The 23,822-nt window shown below is 48.1% G+C and overlaps 1 protein-coding gene across 11 annotated transcripts in view; it reads left to right on the top strand.

Annotated features, from left to right (window-relative positions):
• Pitpnm2 (phosphatidylinositol transfer protein membrane associated 2) overlaps positions 1-23,822 on the top strand; it is a 114,537-nt gene that overhangs the window by 8,874 nt on the left and 81,841 nt on the right. For all 11 annotated transcript variants that reach the window (XM_048343057.1, XM_048343058.1, XM_048343060.1 and 8 more), the window contains exon 2: positions 23,685-23,781. The gene's annotated coding sequence lies outside the window, so the exon portion shown is untranslated. The remainder of the gene's footprint in view (positions 1-23,684; positions 23,782-23,822) is intronic.

Below are 23,822 nucleotides of genomic sequence, written 5' to 3'. Positions count from 1 at the left end.
TCTGCCCTGATGAGGAGATCAGAGTGGACAGATCACAGCTGGCCAAGGAATTCCTGTGTATGGCCTTTACATGTTGGTACGAAAAGAAAAGGATTTATTTTTTTTTGGCCAATCAATCCTGGGCCTTGGACCCATGGCCTGAGCACTGTCCCTGGCTTCTTTTTGTTCAAGGCTAGCACTGCCACCTGAGCCACAGCGCCACTTCTGGCCATTTTCTTTATATGTGGTGCTGGGGAGTGGAACCCAGGGCTTCATGTTTACAAGGCAAGCACTCTTGCCACTAGGCCATATTCCCAGCCTGAAAAGGATTTTTTTTTTTAAAGACAGCAGTTCTGAGTGGGCTGTGGCTTATCTTAGGACAAGGTATGCTACCCTGGAGCCAGGGCCTGCTGAGTCTCCATCTTTCCATTCTGCCTAAAGACTTTTAGTCCTCTTCACTGAGCTGGTCTTGTGAAGGGGCAATGGGAAGCCAGCCAGGGCAGGAGTAGGAAGCTGGACCTGGCCTCATCCTCCCTGTAACACGCAGCTTAGCTCTGAGTTTGATAGTAGAAGGAGCTCAAAAGTCTGTGGCTGCCCAGTTAAGAAAATCAGCTGGGGCTTGAGTCTGAGGCTCAGCAAGAGATGCTGGATCTGTTTGCCCAGAAAGCCTGGCAGTGGAATCTACTTGGCAGACCCTTGAATTCACATTTGCATGATTGTCCTCTTGGTTTAGCTACAGGGGCCCTAGTGTCTCAGACAGGGAGCCCACTAGGACAAGCCAACTTACTCCTTACAACTTACTGCCTGGTTACAACTCAGGACCTCATGCACTTGATCAGCTTTTTCATTCATGGGTTGATACTGTGCCACTTGAGCCACATTTTCAGTCTGGCATTTTCCTGAATAATTAGAGATGGAATCTCATTGACTTTTCTGCCTGGGCAGGATTCAAGCTGTGACCTCCCAGGTCTCAGCCTCTTAAGGAGCTAGGACTATGGACTAGCCACTGGTTTCCATTGGCCCATTGTTCCTTCTCTATCTCTGTGGATTTGATGACTCTAGAAACCTCAAGTCATTGGAATCATCTAGAAACCTCAAGTAGTTGGAATTACATAGTGTGTTTTGGTTCAGGCATCTTTTTGTTGGCACAGTGTCTTCAAGGGTTACCCACAGAGTAGTACATGTCAGAATTTTCTTCCTTCTTGGAGGTGAATGATAGTCCATTGTATGCATAAATCATACTTTTATTTTCTGGTCATCAAATGAAGGTTTAAGTGTTTTGGGATGATTTCTGGCTTTGCTTTGTCTCTGGATGAGGAACAATGACTAGACTAAGGCAATTAGACCAGAAGCCTGAGTGCCCCATTCCCAGGCAAGTGGCCTTTGATGATGGCCCCTTTCAGGGCCTTGGTTTCTGTATTCATCCACTGAGGATGTCCCTCCTGGCAGGGTTGCAGTGTCATGTGGCAAGAGATGGGCTTTGTGAGCACTCAAGCCCTGCCTACAGGAGCAACAGTCATCCTGGCTGAGTGCAGAGCAGGTCCTTATCAGGCATAGGTACAAGAGCTGGTGGTTCTAGATCCCTGCCCAGACCTGCCCAAAGATTCATCTGTGACTTCCACCTGCCAGAGGGTCCCTTCTCTCTCTTGGTTACTCTCTTGGTATTTCAGGAAATACAGCAGGAGTTGCATGGGCAGCCTCCTGGGTAGCTAAGTGAGAGAATGAAGTCAGTTTGGAATGCACAGTCACACTTGCTTTCATTTGTCTAATTAACTTTCCTGTGCATTAACTCTGAGCAAGGGACTGGTGGGGCCAACATCACTGGCAGTGATGTCTGGAAGGTGGTGCCACTCCAGACTCACTATAAACAATGCTTAATTATTAACTTAGGGCCTTGACTACTGAGGAGTTGCTTTCACCATGCTTTACTTTAGAATTTTAAGGCTGTTTATAAATTGGAGGGAATGTAGTTAATAATCATACCAGAATCTTAGTTGTGGCCTGCGTTGCAGATCACACAGAAGATCATCTGTGAAAGAAGGATGGATCTATGCAAGGTCACATAGACTGGAAGGGAGATTGAGATTGGGGGTGAGCAATCAAAAAGGATAAGTAGGGGCTGGGAGTGTGGCTTAGCAGTAGAGTGCTTCCCTAGCATGCATGAAACCCTGGGTTCGATTTCTCAATACCATATAAACAGAAAAGGCCAGAAGTAGCTCTGTGGCTCGAGAGATGGAATGCTAGCCTTGAGCAAAAAGAAGCTCAGGGACAATTCCCAGGCCCTGAGTTCAAGCCCCAGGACTGGGAAGAAAGAAAAAAAAAAGGATAAGCAAAGGACCTCCAAATTAAACTTTTTATTTCCATTTAGTTTTTATTTCTTTCTTTCATTTTTGTCAGTTGTGATGGCAAGGATGGACCTTGAAGACAGGACAGTGGACAGTATGCTAAGTGAAATAAACCAGCCTCAGAAAGACAAATACTGCATGATTTCACTCATGCAAGGAACTTAGAGAAGCCAAATTCAGAGTATCAGTGGACTAATGGCTGCCAAGGGCTGGGGTCGGGAGTAGAGAATTATTTATCAACAGGTAGAGACATTCAGGCAGGCAAGATGAGCAAGCTTTAGAGACTAGCTGTGCAGCATGGAATTACAGCCAGCCCTCTATCAAACATGAGAAAATAAAGAGAGTGGATCTCATGGAAACTATTCTTATTGCAATAAAGTATCAATCATTTAAAACACCTTGGAAACCAGGTACCCATGGCTCATGCCTGTAATCCTAGCTACTCAGGAGGCTGGGATCTGAGGATCGTGGTTCCAAGCCAGCCTGGGCAGAGGAAAGTCTGTGAGTGGCACTGTGGCTCAAATGATAGAGTACTAGCCTTGTTCAAAAGGAGCTCAGGGACAGTGCCAGGCCCAGAGTTCAAACCCCAGGAGTGGAAAATAAAATAAAATAAAAAGCCTTTAACAAGTAAAGTAGTGGGGCTGGGAAGGTGGCTTAGCAGTAGAGTGCTTGCCTAGCATGCATGAAGCTCTGGGTTTGATTCCTCAATACCATATAAACAGAATAAACCAAAAGTGGCACTGTGGCTCAAGTGGTGGAGTGCTAGCCTTGAGGGAAAGAAGCTCAGGACAGAGCCAAGGTCCTGAGTTCAAGCCCCAGGACTCGAAAAAAAAAAGTAAAGTAGTTTTAAAAAATATAAAATGAAAAGTAGTGTTCCTAGTTATAAGCACTTTTAATTCCCTTCCCTTCCTTTCCTTCCTTCCTTTCCTTCCTTCCCTTCCTTCCCTTCCTTCCTTCCTTCCTTCCTTCCTTCCTTCCTTCCTTCCTTCCTTCCTTCCTTCCTTCCTTCTTTCCTCCCTCCCTCCCTCCCTCCCTCCCTCCCTCCCTCCTTCCTTCCCTCCCTTCCTCTCTCCCTCTCTCCTTTTCTTCCTCCCTCCCTTCCCCTCTCCTTCTCTCCTTCCCTCCCTCTCTTCCTTCCTCTTCTGATCAAACTCTAGGCACCTCATGCAGTGTATCACTGCCTTCCCACACCTATTTTGTTTCTATTTTGGCCAGTACTGGGGCTGGAACTCAGGGCCTAGACGCTGTCCCTGAGCTTCTTTTGCTTAAGATTAGCACTCTACCACTTGATCCACAGCTTCACTTCTGGTTTTTTTTGTTATTTATTGGGAAAAGAGTTTTATGAACTTTCCTGCCCAGGCTGGCTTCAAACCACTATCAGATCTCAGCCTTCTAAGTAGGATTACAGGTGTGATTCCCTGACACCTGGAGCCCTGTGTGTTTTCAGTGGCATTTGAACTATAGGTCTGTGGTGTCACTGGGAGGGATTTTGCCCTCATCCTGGACAGCTTGACCTCTGTCCTGTGGTCTCTGGGGCTGGGCATAGCCAAGCTGAGTTCTAGTGTATGATGTGCTTGGTGACATGAGAGTGTCCGGCCAGCACAGGCAGGACTGCAAAAAAGCTGCTTTCACAGGGGATGTCCATTCCTATCGCTTAAACTTAGGTTCCCAGGCTAGCCCACCAGCAACAAAACACACCCATATTGCTGAGTCACTGAGTTGGTCCTGGCAGGTACAGTACTGCGGAGCACCTGGTGTGCCCCAGATCGTCACCTCACTTCACCACACAACTGAACTTGGCCCAGAGCTGGAACCTGGAGAGGAAACATAGCGGCCCCAAGGTCCCATAGGTCCTGGGTCAGATCTACATTGTCTGGCTGTGAACTCTGTTGATCCACTGCTTTTGACAGTGCTGTCTTGTAACACACTTGGGGGTTGGGCAGGTCTGGGGGTTACCTATTAGGCCACTGTGCGATGGGAGCACCGTGGAGCCGTTCTTTAAGCACAAACCTGTGGTAGGCTCACCTGGGAAGGGCATCTTGTGCTGTCAAGACTTAAGGGGATGCAGCTTGCCAGGAAGGGGCGTTTGCCTGCTTGTGCTAGAACATTCTGCCAAGGCCTTCTGGGGCTCCCCATAGACTCTGTTTTCTCAGGACCTTGGCTGTGCTGCACACTGCTGCTGCCCTCCTCCCCACCCTCACGACTGTGGCTGGTGCGGTGGGAATGCACTTCCCTTCTCTTTGCTCTTGGGCTTCTGGGCACCCTGGGAAGCAGGAGCTGCACACACGGGGCTTTCAGCAGGTAGAACTTCTATTTTTAGCCCCACAGCCTCTGTCACTATGGAGATACCTGACTGGTGGCCCACAGGGCTGCATGCCTTTCCTGACGGGGAGTGGGGGGGGTCCTCTTTCCTCCCTGGAACTTCTCAGGATCTTAGTCCACACATGCACATGAGTGTGTGTGTGTGTGTGTGTGTGTGTGTGTGTATGTGTAGGGGAGGAGAGATAGACAGGGATTAAGAGAGTCCTGGGGGGCTGGGGATATAGCCTAGTGGCAAGAGTGCCTGCCTCGGATACACGAGGCCCTAGGTTCGATTCCCCAGCACCACATATACAGAAAACGGCCAGAAGCAGCGCTGTGGCTCAAGTGGCAGAGTGCTAGCCTTGAGCGGGAAGAAGCCAGGGACAGTGCTCAGGCCCTGAGTCCAAGGCCCAGGACTGGCAAAAAAAAAAAAAAAGAGAGAGAGACCTGGAGCGGGGCAGAGAGAAGAGGCCGGTTGCAGCTGCTGAACTGTCTCTGGGGCTTGGCCCTGCGTGTGGACAGTGTTTGCAGCCATCTTGTGCTAGGTTGGACTGGACTAGCAGCTTGGGCCCTCATTCGAATGGGGCTGCCTGACCACGCGTGGGCAGGGTTGTTTCAGCTCCTTTGGCCTGCTCCACCTGCTTCTCTGAACCTGGTGACACAACTGGGATATTTGACGCAGCAGGGAGGAGCACCGTGTGTGTACATGCGTGTACACATAAATGTGTATATATGTTCACTATTGTGTTACTAAGGTTGCCCTCAGGAAGATAACTAGATTTTTTCCTTACTTTTTGTTTTTCTGCTTTTTATTTTGCCTTCTCTACTTGAAGGCAGAGAGGAGGTTGAAGGGAAGAAGTATCTTAGCTCTTTCTGTGCCTTGTCATAAAGGATATTTCAAGGGAGAGTGATACAACCCTCATCCCACTGCCTGAGTATTGTCCCATAGAGTTTGAGACTTTTTTTTTTTTTTTTGCCAGTCCTGGGCCTTGAACTCAGGGCCTGGGCGCTGTCCCTGGCTTCTTTTTGCTCAAGGCTAGCACTCTGCCACTTGAGCCACAGTGCCACTTCTGGCCGTTTTCTCTATATGTGATGCTGAGGAATCGAACCCAGGGCTTCATGTATACGAGGTGAGCACTCTACCACTAGGCCATATTCCCAGCCCCCCATAGAGTTTGAGAACACTCAATGTGTCACATGCGAAGCCCGCCTCTAGGGCCAGTGACACTTGGTGCAGAAGCCCCTTGGCCATTGCAGACAAAAGGCTTAGAGAGATTCAAGTATTTGCCAGTAAGCACCAGAGCTAGAACTGGAATTGAATTCTCTACTAGCATTTCTTCATTCCACTGCCCTGTGCAGAGTGGAAGGTCCAAAGCAAACACATGGCAGCCTTGGCTGGAGCTGCATCCAGGGGCCTGTGGGACTTCCCTCTTCCCTCTCTTTGATATTTCACCTCTGGCTGTTACCCAACAAGTTAAAATAAAATAAGTGCTGGAGATGATGTGGAGATTTTGGAATGCTTGCACACTGCTGGAGGAAGTATAAAATGGGGCAGCTTCTGTGCAAAACAGTCCAGCAGGTTCCCCAGAGAGTTTACTGAAGATCACTCTGGGACCCAGTGAACCTGCTTCAGCTCTATACCCAGAGAACTGAGAGCCAGGGCCGGGGTGTACCTCACTGGTAAAGGATGTGTTTATTAGCATATGCAAAGCCCTGAGTTCTGTCTAGTCACACACACACACACACACACACACACACACACACACACACACATGCATGCACACACACGTGTGTGTGGGGGAATTGATAGCAGAGACTCAAGCAGATATTTGTTCACAACACACTGTGACTCAGAGGTGAACTAGCCCAAGAATCTAGATAAACTTGAGTATGGTCTACCCATACAGTGGAATATTATTCAGCCCTGGAAAAGGAACGAAGCACTGACACAGGCTGCCTGCTAAACAAACCTTGAAAGCATGAGGCTAGTGAAAGAAGCCAGGTACAAAAGGACAGTACTAGATGGTTCTGCTTATTAGATAAGGTTCCTCAGAGAGGCAAATTTGCAGAGACAAAGCTGAGCAGTGGTTCTCCTAGGGCTTGGTAGGACGAAAATGGAAGCTGTTGTTTAGTGGGCACAAATTTTTTGTTTGGGATGATGAAAATGTTCTGGAAACAGTAGTGATGATTGTGCAACATTGTGATTGTACTAAATATATTGAGCTGTACACTTAAAATGATGAAATGGTACTACAGAAAGAGAAAACAAACACCAATCTCAGGCTCGCTGGCTCCCTCGTGGGTATTCTGAGATACCCATTGGCCTTCAGGCTTATGGCACCTTGCTGTGCATTTACTGAGAGCCTCATCCCTGGCCTGGCAGGGGAGGGAGTGCTGAGACAGACCTCCCACTCACCAGGGCACTGAGCTCTCCTGCCAGGGCAGGGGTGTTGCTGGCAGTTAACGGCCTGGTGTGTGAACGCCATCTGTCTCTGGAGTGCTGGTGCACCTGACCTTGGGCATGCCCTTTTATGGCTTTCTTTGCTTTCAGCAAGTGGAAAGACAAATACCTTTTCAAAGACCACATGCCAGCTGCTGGAGGTCCCTCAGCCGCAGCTGCAGAGTGAGTGGGAAATGGCCCTACCAAGGGGCACAGGTGGCAGCATCAGGAGAGGGTGGGCCCTGAGGACCCCAGGCCCTATGTTGACAGCCTGGGTCTGCCACAGAGGAGATGGGCCCTTGAGGAGGTCTTGGGCTTCTCTGGGAACTTGTGTTTCCTTTCCTACCTCTGGCGGATTCTGAGATTTAAAGGAGAAAGTGTGAGAGTGCCCAGCACCAAGCATGGGCCTGAAGCTTGATGGTGCCCTGATCATCTGTGGGCCCCCCCCCCACCCAGGCTGCTGTCTCACCCGGCTCAAGGCCCCCAGTTGATGGGGCTCTGCACCTTCCTGAGGCATGCTGGAGGCAAGGCCAACTGACATGCAGGAGGACTGCCATGTGGAAGTGTGGAACTGCAGCCCCGGAGATGCTCTCCAGTGTGTCTTTCTTTCTATTTGTGTCCCAGGACTGCCATCACAGTGTACCATGAGCTGGGTAGCCTCAAACAACCAGAATTTATTCTTTTACAGTTAAGAGGCCAGAAGTCCAAATGGAAGGAGTGGTAGGAATGCTTCCTTCTAGAGCGGTGGAGAATCTTCCAGTCCTCTCTCCTTGCTGCAGGTCCTGGATATGTTGATGTATCATACACACACACACACACACACACACACACACACACACACACTTTGCTGTCACTTTGCTGTCTCCTTGAGTGTCTTTTCTTATAAGGTCTCCACTGTGACTTCGCCCTCACCATGTCTTCATATGCCCTGTTTCCAAAACTAGGGGTGTGAGAAGATCATGGGGACATTTCATCCTAGCAATGTCTTCTTGTTAGAATGGCCCTTGTGTGTTTGCTTGAGTGTGTTGGCATAGAAGGTAGGGGCAACTCTGGTGTCCTGGTGTGTCTTTGGAAGGCCTCAGGATCACCCCCCTGCACATGCAGGCCTTCCTTACCACTGGGCTTCACACCTAGAGTCTGATACACAGGCCACCTCCTGAGTCAGCCCATTTTCCAGGTAGGAGCCATAATATTTAGCACAGGAAAGTCACACTACATAGGGTGTTCTTTCGCTTCTGCCCAAGATCTCAGAGCCCTCAGTTGTTCACTTTTTTTTCTCCCCTTCTCCTTTCAGCCACAGACATAGGTATGGGCCACCTTTGAAGCTCAGCCTCAGTCTTCAGTGAAGGAGGCTCACCTAGGTATCTGAATCTCTAAACGTCTTTTTCAACCTGTAATTATTTCTACTGTTTTACTGTAGGCCAGAAGTGTTCCCTAGGGCCCCCACACAAAGCAAGGCTCTAGTCCAGAGGCCCTCATTCTTACCTCATTCCGGGTGTTCTGTGTCTTCTGCAGGAGGGTTCCTGTGGTTATCTTGATTCAGCTAGGGTGGTCTTTGCTAGGCCCAGTTTGTGACATATCTTTTTCCAAATACTAGCCTGCTATTTCCATGTGTGCAGAGGTGTGTGTGTGTGTGTACATGTGCACATGCGTGTGCAGGTTGTTTTCCCATGCTCCTCCACCCTCACCTTCTTCCAAAGGCCAGAACCCCATTTCTCTGCAGCTCTCTGTTTCCCCAGTACTCTGCCCAGCACTGGGCTTGTTGCCCTGGGTTATGGACCAGCCTAAAAACGTAGCAGATGGTTCTGTATTAGGTGATCTACTAAAGAAAAAGAGGGAAAAATAAAACAACTGAGATGATTTGGATAGAGGCCAGAAAGGCATTCGATAAAGTCCAATATCCATTACTCTTATAAACAGAGATTGAGGAGTAGGCAAAGATTTCTGCCTTTCATCACCAGTCAGCACTGATTTTTCCCTCAACAGCCGAACACTCTGGCAGCACTTTCCAAAGTATGTTTGAGAAGCACAGACCCGCTGAGCACTGCTTCCAGACAGGGTCATGGGGCCGAAAGTATCTAGAAATCTATAGAAGACATCGCTTTACATGTCTAATGCAAGATAAGCATCTCTTTCCTGTCATTACTGAATCTTACTCCAGAATCACACCAATTCAATGGGCAGGTGGGACTTAACCCTTAGAAAGGCGATTGCCAAATTAATATCTTGAGTGGATACAATGGTGCTCTTAAGTTTTGAAAGTAAATTGGAAAATAGTTACAAATATAGTAGTAAAACAATATGGTAGCCAGGTGCAAAATAAGCAGGCCATGATCATGTTCCATTGTGTCAGCAGAAACTAGTTGGTGAGTTTAACAGGAAGGAGCCCTCTGACACATGTTTGGGTATCAGTGGCCAGTGACCCAATTTTTTTGGTTAGAGTGACACCTAGGTAGTTCAGGCAGTTGCCACATACCTCCCTCAGGGGCTTCCCTGGGACCCAGCAACCCAGGAGACAGAGTGGCAGAGGTGTGCAGGGTTATTCTGACAAGTCTCCCAGAATGTTCCAGAACACATTTGCATACCATTAAGTTGTCCTTACAGAGGGTGGATGTTCATGATCTCAATCTGGGATAATGAGTTCCCTCCGGGGAGGACATACCATTCTCCAGGAATTCTTCAAGAGCAGATCTGGGGACAGTGCTTTAGCCAAGGATGCTGGGTGGAGTTTGGGGAGGGCCACATTTCCAGGTGGAGGAACGTTTCTAGAAGTAAAACATTAACTTCTGCTAGAAACCGGAGCTCAGCACTGCCACAGTTCGGTCACCTGAGGCTGTCTGTCAGCCAGCTTTATCACATTTTCCCAGTCGATGTGCCGATCTTTCAATCAATAGAGAATGCAGGGGATAATTTGTTCCTTGAGGATGGCTGAGTCATCCAGCTGACTCCTTTAAGTTCCTTCATCGGGAGCTGGGCTGTTCCCTGAAATGACCGGGAGGTTGGACTCCTAGGGGACCCTCTACTCCCTTTTGGTGTCATCTGTGCTTGTGTGATTGGGCCAGCATAACTCTCCCAGGACTGGAATCTTCTGGCTTCTACTGGCTTTTCTTCAAAGCTCAATGATCTGCCAGTCAGCCTGCTTCTGAATGGTTCAGGTTGTTGCCAACCTGCCTGGTGGGCGTGGCTGTGGGGTGAATAGGGAGGAGTTAGAGGTTCACAGGCATTCCCAAGCCAAGCAAGCAGCAATGTCTGCAGAGTCAACTGGTGGGAGCATCTGATTGTTTCTTAGTTCTATTTTCTGATTTTTGGCTCATAGGATAAGGGTCACAGAAATAACACAGTCCATAATGTGGTTCCAGTAAATGTATCTAAAACATGGACCAGTTATTATTTTCATTGCATTTTACTATTTCAAAAGAAATATTAAAGGTCAGCACCTTTTTGTATACATGTGGTACTAGGGTTTGAACTCAGGGTCTTATGCTTGCTAGGCAGTGCTCTACCACTTGAGCCACACTTCCAGTTTTAAATGTCAGCATTTTTTTTTTTTTTTTTTTTTTTTTTTTTTGCCAGTCCTGGGCCTTGGACTCAGGGTCTGAGCACTGTCCCTGACTCCATTTTGCTCAAGGCTAGCACTCTGCCACTTGAGCCGCAGCGCCACTTCTGGCCATTTTCTGTATATGTGGTGCTGGGGAATCGAACCCAGGGCTTCATGTATACGAGGCAAGTGCTCTTGCCACTAGGCCATATCCCCAGCCCCTAAATGTCAGCATTTTAAAACACATAAAATAGTGCTAATTGTTTTAAAAAGTTAAGTCCTATTGACTTCTTTTACTCAACCCTACTCAGTGGTGTGTATGATCCTCTAATATCCCGAGTCTTTGTTCTTATACCTAGATATCTTCCCATTAGTTCCAGAATATCTCCCTCTTCTAACAGTTTCAGGGTCATGGCTTTCTAGTATTCAAAGAACAATCATTTTTGAGTGCTTTTTAACACTATTCATTCACTTATTTATTCTCTTTCTCTTTTTGTCCATTGTGGAGCTTGAACTCTGGGCCTGAGCTGTCCCTGAGCTCTTCAGCTCAATGCTAGTGCTCTACCACTTGAGCTACAGCACCATTCTGGTTTTCTAGTGGTTAATTGGAGATGAGAGTTTCATGAACTTTCTTGCCTGGGCTGGCTCTGAACTGTAATCTTCAGATCTCAGCCTCCTGAGTAGCTAGGATTACAGGTATGAGTCACCAGTACCTGGCTTGTCTTTTTCATTTTTAATAACAACAGTCAGTTACTGGTAGCTCATGCCTGTAATCCTAGATACTCAGGAGGCTGAGATCTGAGGATTACAGTTCAAAGCCAGCCCTGACAGGAAAGTCCATGACATTTTTATTTCCAATTAACCAGCAAAAAAGCTACTGTGGCTCAAGTGGTAGAATGCTAGCTTTGAGCAAAAAAGCTAAGAGAGAGTACTCTGCTCAGGCCCTGAGTTCAGGCCCCAGTATTGACATACAATAAAAGTTACAAAATAATTTTTAAAAATGTGTATGATATAGTACCATACACTGGCAAATTAGATACATTCTTTAAATTTCTAGAAGTCAAGTAGATAGCTTATTGGAACATAATAAAATATATGGTAAAGGTCATATGTGTTACTTCAAAAATTGTTTGGCCAAGTAATGAGTTTTGTATTTGGCAAATGCCAGACTTCCTGCGGGCCTTGTCTTTAAGTGTCTTCATCTCCCTCTGCAGAGACAATAATGGTTGCTAGTTTGTGTGTGTGTGTGTGTGTGTGTGTGTGTGTGTGTGTGTGTGTGTTTCCAAGATTCCCTGCATATATGAATATACATTACTTTAAAAACAAACCCAACACAAATAGCTGCCTACTGTACTGTCATGCATCTGTGGTTTTGACTTCCCAGTATGTAAATCGTGGAGGCTTCTGGTAGCTCATTTAGGGTTGCTGGTTCTTTCAACCACAGGCTTTGTGTTCTATTGCTGGTGGACCCTCGGTCCCTGTAGCTGGAGTGTGGCTACCAGTGGAAAATGGGAAGCTAAGGTTCTGAAGCTAGGTTCTTGGTAGCAAATAGCTCTTCTACCTGCAGAACACAGTCCCAGAGAGGGAACTGCTGGGTCAGTGGGCATTTATTTTTTGTTTCTGATAGCTATGGCTAATTGCTCAGTATTTAAGAATGTGAGTGCAAGGTGGTGGTTTTTAACCTCAGAACCCCATTTCAAGTATAGTAGAAATCTGGAGACAAGTCCTGGGAAAGCAGCTCTTTGATGAGGACAGGCCGAGGCCTGCGCCATCAGGCCCATGTGAGCACAAGAGAGGAGGGGGCTGGGGGTTTGGAGCCCTGCTGAGGATTCCTTCTGGGAAGAAGGTGGAAGAGGGGACAGCAGCTGCCTTTCCCTTCTGTGGACATGTCCACAGTATGGCTAAGAAGCACCAAGCACTGTGTGCCTGAAGGTCTGGTATGACCAGAGATCGTGCCTTCAGGAAGCTATGTGTAGGACACCCAGATTCCAGGAGGAACCTTGGATTTCATGGACCTGTGAGATTAGAATTAGTTTTTCCAAACAAGGACATTATACCAGGGTCTGGGGGTGTCCACTGGGGACAGATCTTGGCCAGAGAAGATGAGATACTCTGGGGAGCTCTGACAGTTCCCCCATGCATCTGAAGACAGCTAGCATGGTAAAGGTGTGTATTTAACCACACACAAGGACACAGGAATGTTGCAGAGAGCTGTCTTGACCTCTCATGGCCACCCTGCCTCATTGAGGTCCTGGGTGTTGGCCAGTGAATGCTGTCATCCAGATGGTAGTTATTCTTGGGCAGCTCAGTCAGTAGGTCTCAGTGCTGTCCTAGGGTGTCCATTCACTCATCCTTGCTCTCCAGAGTGGCCTCTCAGCAGATGAGCCTCTGCCAAATCTAGCCAAGGGTTCTGACTTTGGTCCCCGTCCTCTATCTAGAGGTGAGGTATTCAGCCTTACCACATTGCAGAGAGAGTTGCACGAGTCCCCCAGGAAGACCACTGGCCCTCCATGGAATCAGTAAAGCTGATTCCAGGAAGCCCAAGTCTGCATATTCAGATGGGCAGAGATGGCATGGCAATGGACAGCCCTAAACACCCTAATTTGGCATTTCATTTATTTAATTCATTTAATTTGGAGGAGGGAAGGGTACTGGAGTTTGAACTCAGGGCCTTGTACTTGCTAGGCAGTCATTCTACCATTTGAACCATGTCCCAGCCCTTTTTTCCCTCTGGTTATTCTTGTATTTTGCCCAGGTTGACATGGACCACAATCCTCTTATTCACCCTTGTCATTATAGCTGGGATGACAGGTATGCACCACCATACCAGCTTTGTCTATTGAGATAGAGAGTCTCAGGAACTTTCAGCCTGAGCTGGCCTTGAGCCTCAGTGTTCCCAATTTCTACCTCTTGAGTACCTGGGATTACAGGTGTGAGCCCCTGGTGCCTGGCTCATTTAAATAATTTTTTGAGATAGTGATCTCACCATGTACTTTTGAAATGGCATTTCTCCTGCCTGGGACTCCCAAGTTCTGGGAGAGATGAGGTTAGGCCTCCCCTGAGGTGTGCCCCCTTGGAAAGCCCCAGTGAGAGTCATTAAGCAAACCCCAGTGGCCATGCACATACCTGGGTGAGCAGCTCCCTTTGCCTTGGTGGCTGTCAGGAGGACATGACTTGCCATATCGTGAGTGACGCTCACTGCTCAGAGCTGACACAGCCTCCTTGCGTGGGCAGCAACGTATGCTTCTCATTAAGAAAATTGCTACTTTAGAATAGACTTCCAGTGGAACTTTTCTCCCTTTACTAAAATTAAGAAAATAATAAAACAACCCACCCAATATTCCAAACTTAAAAAAACAAAAGGAAAAAAAATAACATTAACCTCAGAGGAAAACTCTGCATATCCAGTGAGGTGTCAGAACTCAGGGACTTATGGGCAGAAGGAGGAGGAATTTCTCACCAGGTCTAAGATCACCATCTTCCATGTCTGCTGCATTCGAATCCTGAGCCTGTCCAAGTGTGACCATGTGCAGGCAGAAACTGCTCCAGTGCAGAGCAGATGAGCTGAGCTGAGGCACTGAGATGTCTGGGGAAGCCCAGGGGTGCAGAAGCAGCATAGTCTTTGAGTGCAAAGTCTTGAGGATCACACACTTGTAAGGCCTCAGGTTGGGGGTCACCACTATCCACAGATGAGTGGGGGAATTAGGAGAGCCCTGCGTTGACCTTTGGGTCACATAGACACAAACAAGAGGTGGCCTCTCTTTTCCCTAGGGTGGACAGTGTGACAAGGATGGGGCCAGGTTCCCTTTGGGTTCCTGCAGCCCGGCCTCTATGGGTACTAAGGCATAGTGTCTGTGGAAGGGCCATGTGTTTGACAATACTTATTGCATCCAGTAGCCAGATGGTCCAAACAAACCCATCAGTGGTGCGGTATGTAAATATTTTCCATCATTATTGTGGTGCTGCTGCGTTCACATTAACGACGATGGAGAATTACTCCAAGGAGCTCTTTGTGAGGAGTCATCAGGCCCCAGTGGGGTTGTCAAGGGGCTCCTGGGCTTCCCTAGGGGAGCTAGGTCTGTGGCTGCTCCTTCCCAGCACTGAAGTCCCAACTGGTGACCCCTTGGACCATTCCCTTTAGAGCTCTTTTGCCAGCACAAAGTTTATTTCTCATCATGACCCAATGTTTGTCAGTTGGGAAGAACTCTGTGACCTTGCTCATTTCCCTCTTTACTTTGCCAATCGGGAAGCAAACCAATAATAGTTTTACTCATTTGCTGGAAGATTGCTTTTATTTGTTTGTTTATTTTTGGTGCTAGTCCTGGGGCTTGAACTCAGGACCTGTGCACTATCCTTGAGCTGTTTTTACTCAAGGCTAGTGTTCTACCTCTTGTGCCAAAGAGTCCCTTCCAGCTTTTTTGGTAGTTTATAGAGACAAGATCTTACTATGGAGCCTCAGCAGATCTTGTATTTTTTTTTTTTTTTTTTTTTTGCCAGTCCTGGGGCTTGGACTCAGGGCCTGAGCACTGTCCCTGGCTTCTTCTTGCTCAAGGCTAGCACTGTCACTTGAGCCACAGCGCCACTTCTGGCCATTTTCTGTATATGTGGTGCTGGGGAATCGAACCCAGGGCCTCATGTATACGAGGCAAGCACTCTTGCCACTAGGCCATATCCCCACCCCCTTTTTTGGTAGTTTAGTGGAGATAAAAGTCTCATAGACTTTCTTGCCTGGGCTGGCTTTGAACCGTGATCCTCAGATCTCAGCCTCCTGAGTAGCTAGGATTATAGGCATGCGTCACCAGCTCCAGGTGCAGATTGCATTTAACTAGGAGTCTTTAGATTTTCTCCTTAAATTTTCTTTCTTTGTTCATTTCATGTTTGGGAGAAAATGCAGTGAATATTTTATGGTGCAAGATTTTCAAAAAACAGGCAATATCGAATAACATGAGTAAGCTCCCCTTGTGTGCTTAGTCTGTAGTTTGTGTCCCATCTCCCTGAATTAGTGGCTAGGCTGGTGGTTCCAAGAGGCTTAGCCCCAATGGGACCTGGGTCTACTTTTCCTGGTTCTGTTGTGTATTTGACACATAGTTAGGTAAGTGGATTAGTTAGGATAAATAATACTAACTGCTGTACTAAGCAATGTGCTGGTATCGGTTCCTATCACAGCAAGGCATGCTCTCACTCCTCCCTGTCATCTTCCAGTTGGGTGAGTGCCTGCCATGCAGTGAACTGGGGACCCAAGATCCTTTCACCTTGTGATTCTTTCTGCTGTCCTTTAGAGTGCCCTTGGAGTCCTTCTGTGGGTCTGGTAGGGGCAGTGGATTGCATGGTGGTGTACATCCTCTAATCCCACAGTCTGGCTTACAGTCCCAGGGATATGGTTCCCTTCTGCCTGAACTATAGGTATGTCTGGGGTTAGCAATGAATTGAAACACATTTTAGAAGGCATGGAGCTCATCTCTTTCTGCAGATGGGAAAACCAAGGTCTAGCAAAGGGAGCTGACGTATGCAGTCAGCAGGTATTGCTCAGTACACACAGTGAATCTGTAAACCATTTACACATCTCTGTTCTTATGTAAGCAAGCAATGGCTTGCGCTGATTAGCTGTGGCCTGGGTCCTTCCTTGCTCTGTCGGAGAAGTTTCCTGGTCTCAGAGCCGCTATTGGACCTCAGCACTGACTTCATTCCAATGCATGCGTGCATGTATGTACATATACTGGCGCAAGTGCACACACACACATGCTGGGACACTGCGGATGGAAAGTCAGTCTCTTCCCAAGAGTCACTCACGCACTGGCTCCTCTTAGTGACTCACGGGACTCAAATATACTGAGAGTGCACAGAACTTCTGACTCTCCCACTAGAAACAGAATTTTCTGCAAACCCCTCAGGCAGCTGCATCATCACCATTGTTTATTGCTGTATAACCTCCCAAACTTAGCCATTTGTGTATTTGCTGATACAGTGACAATTTGGAGTGGGCTTTGTGGGGACAGCGCCTCTCTGTTCTCTGGCATCAGCTGGAGGGTGCACTTCAAGATGGCTCTACTGGGGCTGGGAATATGGCCTAGTGTCAAGAGTGCTTGCCTCTTTTATATGAAGCCCTGGGTTCGATTCCCCAGCACCACATATATAGGAAACAGCCAGAAGTGGTGCTGTGGCTCAAGTGGCAGAGTGCTGGCCTTGAGCAAAAAGAAGCCAGTGACAGTGCTCAGGCCCTGAGTCCAAGCCCAAGACTGGCAAAAAAAAAAAAAAAAAAAAAGATGGCCCTACTCCCTTAGCTGGTGAGTTGGGCTGGCACTTGGCTGTGGCATCTGTGGCTGTCTCCCTATAGCTGCTTCCCGAGTCTTGGCTGGCCTTCTCACAGCTCAGAGACCTCTGATTAGTTGACTTCTTATGAGGCCACTGCTCTCCCAGATCACAAACTCAGAAGCATACATCCTGTTACTTCCATAATCTCCTCCTATATCTTACTATTAACTTTTTCCAGTACTAGGGTTTGAAGTCAGGGCTTCCAGCTTACGTGGCTGGCACTCTATTGCTTAACCACGCCCCCAGCCCAGCTTTTTTGCCTATTATTTTGGAGATGGACTCTATTAGACGTTTCTGCCTGGGCTGACTTTGGACCATGATCCTCTGAATCTCCTAACACTTTTAAGTATTTAGTTTGGGAAAGTGGCATTAACATGCATTCAATCTGGAACTCTATTAAGTAAACACTAGCTCCCCCTTGCTCTCCCTCTGGTCCATGGCTCCCACCATTCAACTCCCATTTCTTGAATTTGACTACTCCAGTTACCTCATATAAACGGAGTCATATAGTATCTGTCTTCCTATGACTGGTGTATTTCCCCTAACATTCTGTTCTGAACATTCATCTGTAGTGTGGTATGTACCAGAATTCCCTTCTGGTCAGTTCTGTGGAGAGACTGCATTCTGTACCCATCTGTCCACCTGTGGACGTGTGGGTTGCTCCCATCCCCTGGCCATCGTGAGTCATGCTGCTGTGGGCATGGTGGACAAATACCTGTTTGAGGCCCTGCTTTCAGTTCTCAGCCTGTTCTTCAGGACCAGGTACAAACCTGGGACCGTCACTCTCACACAGCGCTATTGGTTACGACTAGTGAAGGGCCAGGCTGTATTCTAAGGGCGGGACACTTGAGGACCTTGGAGGACACTTAGAGGCCCCTAAGTAGCAGTCTGTCACACTCTGGCAAAGGCTTTGCAGACCTGCTCACACAAACCCACCCAAGATGGCTCTGCTTGCTTATGCCTGGGGAACCCTCTGGAACACACAGACTCAGTGGCCCAGGCGTTTAGACAGGGTACTGGTGAACAGCTGAGGCCAGCCCCCGTCTGTTCCCTCCATAGAGAAGGCCATTGCCTGCTGGCTCTATGTCCTGTGTTGCTGATGGCTGTGCTGCTTATTACATAATCTGTTATTCTGTGCTGCAGCAGGCCCTGGTTACTTGTCAGAAGTTTCTGAAAGCCAGCTGCAACGGCTCCCAGCAACTGGGGTGCTGCCTGTCCCTCATAGTATTACTCACTCTGTACTTAGCTAAATTTAACTTGTTATCATCCCAATGATATTTTTGTGGGCTTGGGATTTTACATAATGCTACCAACTGCTGCAGGCTAAGAATTTCTCCTTTTTGTTATGTGTGTGCATGTGTGCTGAGTGCATGCCCGCGCACACACACTCCACCCCCCACCCTGAGACCTTGCACACTCACAGAAGTATTGCTGTTTTCCTTTGCCCAGATCTGCTTCCCAAGCCCTGGATTTTGTGCTTCAGCTCTGCCCTTGCTATCTACCACCTGGGACAAGAGCTCCTCACTGCTTCCCAGTGGCCCGATAACACTTCTGTCCACACCTGAGTCCTCTCCACTCTGAGAGCCCTGAGTTCCCTGCTGCCTTCAGTGGGCCAGGCCTGGGAAAGAGCAGTGTGTTTGAGCCAGTGGGAGCTTTTGGGGGCTGTCAAACAAGGAGAAGCACGGCTACCTTGCCTGGGTATGGGGACCAGGATGGGCACCATCAGAGCGGTTCCCAGGGAGAGAGGACAGGTGCCCAGCTCTCAGAAGGGCCTAGGACAGCATGGGAGGGCATGTGCATGCAGCTTGACCCCTGTGACTCTCTGGGCTCTGCTGCCCAGAAGTGGCATTGGCTAGACTCTCCCCCTGGGGTCTCATGTATCTGTGATGCCTTCTCGATTCTCCTGATGAGGAGGCGGGGTGAGTTCTGTAGGAGAGCAGCCACAGTAAAAAGGCAGCTACCAAGCACATGCTGTGTGCCAGGCGCCATGCACGCAGCTGGGTGAAGTAGGTACTAGTGTTCTTTTTCTCAGATAAGAAAACAGAGTCCCACAGAGGCCAAACATGGACACCTCAGTGCCAGGATGTGGCCAAGCCTGAGTTCGGAACCTGTCTACCTCCAGGCCCCAGTCAGCTGTCTCTTCTAGGCTAAGCAGCTTCTCAGGGCCTAACACTGCCAAAGTAGACAGAGGACCCGCCCTGTGCCCTCGGCTCTTCCACTGGCAACCAGGCTCAATCAGGTCTCTCCAGCATGATCTAGTTGCCCAGTTCCTTCCAGGCACTGTCTTTACAGTGAAGTAGGGTGTGCATGTAGAGGTAGCCTCTAGGAAGATTAGACAGAAGCTGGAATTTGCCTCTGGGTAGAGGAAGTGGGTACTGGGGTACAAGGACAAGAAAGAAACTCACTTGAGTTATTCTGTGCCTGTTTAACCTTCTGAGTTTTGAGAATTTTCATAACACAGATATAAAGCCTGCTAGGATGGCATACACCTGTAATCCCAGCACTTGGGAGTCTGAGGTGGGAGAATCGTAGTTTGAAGCCAGTCCTGACTAGCAAGACCCTGTCTCAAAACAACAAATATATGTGTGTGTGTATATACACAATATATAAATATATGTATATATGCATATATATATATATATTTAATGCTGGGCCTGGGGCTTGAACTTGGGCCTAGGGCTGTCCCTGAGCTCCTTTTGCTAAAGGCTAGCACTCTACCACTTTGAGCCACAACTCCTCTTGTGGTTTTTGAGTGGTTAATTGGAGATAAAAATCTCATGGGAACTTTTCTGCCTATGCTGGCTTCGAATCATGATCCTCAGATCTCAGCCTCCTGAGTGGCTAGGATTACAAGTGTGATCCACCAGGGCCCAGCTTCAGTCCATAATTCAAATGACATTGTTTCATTAAAAATTTAGGAACTCTCAGCTGGGTGCTGATGGCTCAAGAACCACAAGTAGAGCTGTGGCTCAAAGTGGTAGAGTGCTAGCCTTGAGCAAAAGGAGTTCAAGGACAGTGCCCAGGCTCTGAGTTCCAGCCCTATGACTGACCAAAAACATAAAAATTAAAAAAAAGAATTGAGGAACTCCAGGTATATATGTAAGAGAACTGAAACATATGTCCACACAAAAACTTGTAAAAAGTTTTGTGGTAGCTTATTCATAATTTCCAGTAGGCAGAAACACCCCAGATGTCCAACAGCAGCTGAGTGAAGAAACAAAATGTAGTTTATGTGTTTTGGCATACAGTAGAATATTTCTCTGTCACAAAAAAAGTGAAATGAGTACTGCCACACACTTTGACATGGATAAACTCTGAAAATGTAATGCTTAGTGAAAGAAGCCAGACATGCAAGGCCACCTATTATGTAATTACACTGAAGTGAAAAATGTCCAGGATAGGCCATTCCATAGAGGCGGAAAGCAGATTAGTGATTGCCAGTGTCTGGTGGGGAGAAGACATTGGGTAGAGACTGCTCATGAGTCAAGTTTCTTTCAGGGTGTTGAAAATGTTACAAGTCAAACTAGTGGTGATGGTTGCATAACCTTGTAAATAAACTAATAACCACTGACCTGTACACTTTTTAGAAGGGTGAACTCCAGGACTGGAGGCCCAGCTCCAGTGGCTTGAGAGCATTTGCCTAGCAAGTACAAAGGCTGTGCTCCATCCCTGATACCGATCCCCCCAAAAGATGGACTTTATGGCATGTGAATTATATCTCAATTTAAAAAACTTAGGGGCTGGGGATATAGCCTAGTGGCAAGAGTGCCTGCCTTGGATACACGAGGCCCTAGGTTCGATTCCCCAGCACCACATATACAGAAAACGGCCAGAAGCGGCGCTGTGGCTCAAGTGGCAGAGTGCTAGCCTTGAGCGGGAAGAAGCCAGGGACAGTGCTCAGGCCCGGAGTTCAAGGCCCAGGACTGGCCAAAAAAAAAAATAAATAAAATAAAAAAATAAAAATAAAAACTTAGGAGCCCTTCTGTATATCACCTTTATTTGTTGTCAACTGACAAAAAATAAAATTGACTGGGCCTGGGGCTTGAACTTGGACTGGACGCTGTCCCTGACCTATTTTGCTCAAGGCTAGTACTCTACCACCTTGAGCCATAGCGCCACTTCCAATTTTCCGGTAGTTAATTGGAGGTAAGAGTCTCATGGACTTTTCTGCCTGGGCTGGCTTTGGACTGTGATACTCAGATCTCAGCCTCTTGAGTAACGAGGATTGTAGGGTTGAGCCACCAGTGCCCGACATTGTATATCACCTTCCTAATAACAATAAAAATACTTTTTAAGAATTAGGTGCCTTGCCTCCCCATGGAATATGGAGCCCTGGCTTGGCATTAGATCCCAGGCAGTTTGCTTCAGGAGCACCTTCCATGTGTGTCAGTGTCCACCTATTTTCAGCCACCACCTCCATGTCCATGTCAGTGGGAGTGGAGAGTGTTCTTCAACCGCACTCCCGCTTCGTGTGGAGCCTCCATCCCAGCCAGGGCCAGCTCAAGGCATGTGGATGTCTGGGCAAGCTTGCAACTTGGCACCCCATCAAACCAGTATTCTTTAAGTGTTTGTTTGACATTTATTTAGTGGTGATGAGGAGAGACTGATAGTCTATTAATAGAAGTGGTGTAGAGAAACAGATTCATGTACTAATTCACTTCCCCAGACTGAAACAGCATCAGGGTTCTGAAAAATTTTTAGCAAAGCAATTCTGACTTCTGTTCTTGTATCTGAGGCGGTTATATTTTCTTTTTTCTCTCGCGTGCAGTTCTCTGCATCACTCATGAGGCATACTAATGATTTAGATGTCAAAGTTAAAGCAATGAAATGGTTTTCCCCCCTTGTTCCTGGGCACAGCAGAGCCCTGTGTGTTATTTGGGCTGACTCCCTGCCCTAGGGCCATGGCTATGATCCTGTGGGACAGGCAAGCATTGGATCTCAGCAAGGAATTGTGCCTGAATTTTCATTTTCCTGTCAGGCAATGGACTGGTTTGTTTTTCCACACTTAAGTGTGGAGTCATTGGAGGGGCCCTGAGTTATGAACAGCTCTTTAATTCCAGGGATGTTTTGTACCCCCAAGGTCTGTTTCCTAACCTCATCTTGGGTTGATTACTGAACTCAGGGTACTTTGGTCAGAGACTTAAGTTCCTGCAACAGCTCCTTTGTGTTCCCATAGTGCCTTTTCCCTAATCCCTGCCAGTGTGAGTCACCGCTGAGCTTCTCAACCACAGGTGGAATGGAGGAACTTACCTATGTCATTTGCTCTACCTCCACAAGCCCTCACCCCTCTCCATGAGTTGCCTTATTCAAAAATGGCGCTACTTAGCTCTGACCTCCCAGTGGTTGGGAGGTGTATCCAAGAAAGCTAAGATTCTGGCTGGAGAGGTCCCTGCCAGGGTTTGGTAAGCTGTGGCACTTGGTGACATGTAGAGGAAAATGGTTGAGGGCCTTGGAGAACTGCCCCCGCTTGGCAGCATTTTGTTTTTCAGGGGTCAAGTGTGTCTTTGGTTGTGTACATGTAGCTGTGGAAATGAGGGGCAAAGGCAAGATGGCTGAGAAGCCTGGGGCTCTGAAGGCCGCCCCACAAGTTTCTTGCTCCCTGTGCTATGGATTTCCCAGGAACGTAGGATGTGTGGCGGGGCGGGGGTGGCATGTAAAGAGCCAGAAGAGCCAACGTTCTCTGAGCCTCACCTCCCACTGCTCTACACGCAGTGCTCTCTGCGCCTCCCATTCCCTTCTCTTCTGCTCTGGCTCCGGCTAGCCCTGCTGCTCACTGACAGTTGATCACTTTGTCATCTTGAGCCTCTGTGCAATTCCTCCCGGGTATTACTTTTACCTCTATCAAGACCACTCATCCTTTGTGGCCAGGGAGTGGTCCCAGGAGCTCCGTGCCTGGCCTCAGCCCTTGAAGGGGTGCCTTGGACTTGGCAAGTTGTTCCTGGAACAGTCCCAGCGCCTACAGCCTGCAGGGAGCAGCTTTCTGGTCACAGTCATCTGAAGGTCTCCTAGGCTGCTGCCTGCTCCCTGGGCAAAGGTACAAGGGGCTCATAAATGTGTCAAATAAGGTGTGTGTTGAGCTGTGTTGTGGGCCCTGAGGTGTCTCAGTTCCCTGTGGGAGCTCTAGGCTGGGTGGCAGCTTTAGGGTGTCTCTGCGTATTTTGTGTCACCTGTGAGGTCACCCGGGCCTGGGACTCCCTGAAAGTTCATTTCTCTGTCTTTCTCATTCTGTTTTGTGGGCTCGGCTCTGGCCTGCAGGAATCAGTCAAGGTGGGTGTTGATCCCACACCATGTAGCTGAAAGGCATGCTGGGAAGCCTCAAGGGCTGTGTCTGCTCACCCAGCACCATTGGGCTGTTTCCCACTCCTTGCTGCTTTGTCCAGGTCTTCTGCCCCATCTATCTGCAGCCTCAAGTCCTCCAGCCTCAGCAGGGTCCTGGGTAAAAACCCTCAGGCTATAGTGCCAGAGCTCTAGAAGGCAGCTGTGCGTGCTGGGGTTTTGAGTTCCAGCTCCCTGCACAGTCTAAAACAGAGGGGTTCAAGCAGTGTTGCGGTATTTCCATCATCTGTTCCTTAAACACTTGCTCTCTGAATACATCCTAGACAAGATGCATTTGTAAAACAGAGACCCTTCAGCTGGATACCCATGTTCCACTTCTTATTCTGTGGGGGATTTGGGTCTGGTGTTGCTCAGGCTGAGTCTGGCTCTGCATTAGTGTGAAGGGAGGGGATGTACAGGTGTCTCACCAACTCTCCCACTGGGCTTATTGCAGGATGCTGGCACATGTGTCCTGGTCCCTGATCCCCTTCTGTGGGCCTACTGAATCTTCTGTCTTCCTGAGACATCAACGGAGCTCTTCAAACCTACAGGTAAGTCCCAACCTCCTTTCAGTGAACTTCCATCCTGGTAT

Source organism: Perognathus longimembris, chromosome 3 (genome assembly GCF_023159225.1).
Source record: "Perognathus longimembris pacificus isolate PPM17 chromosome 3, ASM2315922v1, whole genome shotgun sequence".
NCBI lineage: Eukaryota > Metazoa > Chordata > Mammalia > Rodentia > Heteromyidae > Perognathus > Perognathus longimembris.
The sequence above is the reverse complement of the archived record's forward strand: the minus strand, read 5'-3'. Positions and strand labels throughout refer to the sequence as shown.